A 4,597-nucleotide genomic window follows, 5' to 3' on the forward strand; every position below is an offset into this window, starting at 1 on the left:
AACATTCTCAATATAAGTCAATTCAAACAAGATGTCACAAAAGTAATCTCTCTTGTCTAGATTGTTTTATATGGAATGTTTTGAAGTTCATGTCTGTGTATCTCATGCGAGTATTTATCGGTCCAAAGACATGATTAAGACTTGGCAGAATTACACACACATTTTGTGGTGATAAACATGTGCCAATTGTCAAGAAAACCTAATGTGAATAATAAATCCATCAAAAGATAGATTGTTATTTGACATAACTTATTGTTAATGTTTGATCATTACAACAAGAATACCACTTACAGTTAATATCACTACCCAAAGGCTTGGTATTAATGTTGTGCTAGGTATCTTGAGATGTTGTCATTAAATTAATTTATTTAGAGATTATCTGTTTGGTAACTTAATGTGAAGATGAGGTAATTGTTCCTGAGGAACAAACTCTAATCTGTGCCATTAAGGTGATCCACCAGAGAAAGGAGATTTGTATTTTCAGATGATTATATTGTATATCTCCAGGAACATGAGGTAGAAAATGGAATATCGAAAGATGATTCAATCAACTTTCGTCAAGCCATGGAAAGTTCCAACTCTCATAAGTGGATAGAAGCCATGAATGAAGAATATAAGTCTATGCAAGACAATAAAGTTTGGGAACTTGTCTCATTACCAGTTGGTGCGAAGCCCGTAGGTTGTAAATGGATATTTAAAACCAAAAGGGATTCAAATGGTAATGTGGAGAGGTAGTGCAGAGTGGACAGATTTCCATAGAGCACATTGGGACAAACTCCATGATAGCGGATACACTTACGAAGGGACTACCACCCAAGGTCTTTTATGAGCACACTGCTCAGATGGGTGTTGTTCTATTTGAGAACATTCTGGTTTAGTGAGAGTTTGTATTTATATTACTGCTTTATGTTAGCCTTGAGTTTTATCTATGTAATTAGATTAATTTCTGCAGAAATGAAATATTCAGTTTATTACGCTCTGTTACGTATTGTGAAGTATTGATCTCAATAAAGTTAAGTAGGACCAGTTGGAAATAGGCATGTATGGATCACATCACATGTAATTTCCATGCTACGCATCCATGATTGATCTATGTCATTTAACTGTATTAGTATACGTGACCATTGGTGGGTCGAGTTACGATTGATGTAACGAAGACCGCTTTCATCCTCTATTAATATGGTTAATGGACAAGATTGTTTGGATACCCTCAAGTTATGATAACAAATTTCTGAGCTCACTAAAGTTAAGCACATTTTTCAGGATACATATGTGGTCCAGTGGGAGATTGTTAGATAATGTCTCAATGGGACCACATAATTAAATGTGGTGTTATCATTTATAAGAAGCCTACAATTTAAGTGATTCAATTTAGTTAATAGGCTTAAGGGTATATGTGTTATGGACCTAATGTGTAGATACTAGTTGTATAATTTTTATTTTTATGAGGGGCAGAAATAGAAATTAAAACATATTGGTTAAAGTTGGTTTTCATTACCTTTCAGTTTTAAAACCAATAATGGTTAATTTATTGGTTTTCATTACCTTTCAGTTTTAAAACCAATAATGGTTAATTTATTGGTTTTCATTACCTTTCAGTTATGAAAACCAATAACAACCTTTAAAAGCTTATGGTCCCTATTCCTTCCCAAGGTAAAAAGAAGAAAAAAATAAGAATACTGTTTTGTTTTTCTAAATCCTCTCAAGGAGAAACATAGGGCACCAAAGGGAAAGGTTTAGAAGGCTCTAACAAAGTCAATATTAAGGTTTTATTGACAATCAGACGCTTCCGTTTAACCGTTCATCAATGGATTCAGGTATGTCATTTTGTCTTGATTTCTTGATAATACACATGGTAAATGATCCAAAGTGTAAGGTTTATGTTCTGAAATTTTATGTTTACAATTAGTTTTCCATTTTTACTGAGAGATAGAGAAAACACTACAAGAAAAGTGGGTTTATGAGACGGAACTATTTGCGACGGCACACTTGCCGTCTCAAAAAGTCACTTTTTGGGATGGCAAAAAATGCCGTCTCAAAAAAGCAGAGTATTTGCGACGGCACCATTTGCCGTCTCAAAAAAGCAGAGCATTTGCGACGGCACAATTTGCCGTTTCAAAAAATGAGAGTATTTGCGACGGCAGAAAATACCGTCGCAAATACTCTCATTTTTTGAGACGGCAAATTGTGCCGTCGCAAATGTTCTGCTTTTTTAAGACGACATTTTCTGCCGTCGCAAAAAGTGACTTTTGTGTTTTTTTTTTTGTTTTTAGTGAATATTTTTAAATTTTTAAATATTTTTTTTTAGATACACCTTACTTAGATGTATCTAAAAAAAAAATTATGAAAAATATTTTTAAAAATTAATAAATATATAAAAATACAAAAAAAAATGTATTGAATTATTGTATTTTTGGTATTTAGTGAATTTTTAAAAAAAAAATTTATAATTTTTAAAATTTTTAGGTGTATTTATGTTAGGTGTGTCTAAAAATAAAAAAAAAATACTTAAAATATTAAAAAAATTCAGTAAAAACAATATAACACGGAAAACAAGAAAGTATAATTTTCTCAAAAGAGTTTTTGGAAAACTCTAACCTAGCATAGTGATTGTGGTTTTGAGACAGCTTCATATATATACAGTCACAAAATGGTTTGAATAAATTCTAGTACTTTTTTCTATCGCAAAAAAAATTAAAAAAAAATAATATCGTCTTACTCTTTTGATATAACATTTCTTTTTTCATTCATTTTTTCATCTTCTTGTCTCTCTGTCTCTATCTCTATCTCTTATCTTTATCTTTTTCAGTCATCATTCTTTTTTCTCTGTCTGTCTGTTTCTCTTTCTTATTTTCTCTCTGTGTCTCTCGTCTATCTCTCTTCTCTCTATCTCTCACATCTGTTTTCTCTCGCTCATCTTTATTCTCTCTATCTCTCTAATTTCTTTTCTCTCTCTCTTATCTTTCTATCTCTCTCTATCTCTCCCGCTCATTTCTTTTCTCTCTCTGTCTCTCTCTTTTTCTGTGTCTCTCTCTCGCTCATCTCTTTTCATTATATTTCTCTCTCTTTTTGTCTATCTCTCGCTCATCTCTTGTTTCTCTCTCTTTTTCTATCTCTCTCTCTCTCTCTCTGTCTCTCTCCCACTCATCACTCTTCTCTCTCTCTCTGTCTACTTGTCTATTTGTCTATTTCTCCCTCATTATGTTCGTCTTGCTCGTTCTCTTACTTCCATCTTCTCTATTTATCGAGCTCATTCTCGATTTATCGATCTACTATAAACGACGTCGCCTTACTCTTTTGAACATTTCTCTTTTCACCTATTTTTTCATTTTCCTATCTGTCTATCTCTGTCTCTCTTCTCTTTCCCTCTCTTACTCATCACTCTTCTCTGTCTGTCTGTCTCTTCCTTTCTCTATGTGTCTCTGTCTCTCTTTTCTATCTCTCTCTGTCTCTCTCTCTCTCTCTCTCTCCTTCTCTCACTCATCACTCTTCTCTGTCTGTCCGTCTCTCTCTTTCTCTCTGTGTCTCTGTCACTCTTCTCTTTCTCTCTCTCACTCATCACTCTTCTCTGTCTGTATGTCTCTCTCTTTTCTCTGTGTCTCTCGTCCAGCTCTCTTCTCTCTATCTCTTTTATCTCTCTCTCTCTGTGTCTCTCACTCATCTTTTTCTCTTACCGCTCATCTCCTCTACCACCTTCACCACTACTACAAACGCCATTTCACTACCACCACTACTACCACGGTCGCCATTTCACCTTTACGACTACCATTATTACTACCCTCGCCACCACTCCACTACCACCACTACCACTATTGCCACTACTACTACTACCATTACCTCTCTTTCACCACTACCACTCCATCTATTCTACTACTACCACAACTTCACCACTAATCTCCTTCGCCATCACCACCACCACCATCGTCTCTTATCCACCACCTTCACCACTACTGCCGCTTCCTCTCCTCTACTACAAAATATTACCTCTCTTTTCTCTCTCACTTATCAGTCTTCTCTATCTGTTAGTCTTTGTCTCTGTCTCTTTCTCTTTCTCTCTTTGTCTCTCGCTCATCTCTCTTCTCTCTATCCCTCTTATCTCTCTATCTCTCTTCTCTCTCGCTTATTTATCTTCTCTCTATTTCTCTCTCTGTCTCTCTCGCTCATCTTTCTTCTCTCTCCGTCTCCCTCGCTCATCTTTCTTCTCTCTCCGTCTCTCTTTTTCTATGTCTTTCTCTTGATCATCTCTTTTCACTCTATTTCTCTCTCTCTTTGTCTATCTCTCGCTCATATCTTGTTTCTCTCTATTTTTCTATGTCTCTCTCTCTATCTCTTTCTCTCTATGTCTCCCTGTCTCTCTCTCTCTCTCTATATATATCTCTTTCTCTCATTGGCCACAAAAAATTAACTTTATTTTAATGAAAAATATTATCCCTACTTCTACCAAATAAAAAAATAATAATAATTTTATATTCATTAAAATAAATATGAAACAAATAAATTTTTAACCTTACTAAATGAAAAAATAAAAATAAAAATAAAAATTCATTAACTATAAAAAAAATTATTTTAATAAAAAATAATTTTTTTTAGCAATGAC

This window comes from Camellia sinensis, chromosome 6 (assembly GCF_055761805.1).
Source record: "Camellia sinensis isolate YWXY chromosome 6, ASM5576180v1, whole genome shotgun sequence".
NCBI lineage: Eukaryota > Viridiplantae > Streptophyta > Magnoliopsida > Ericales > Theaceae > Camellia > Camellia sinensis.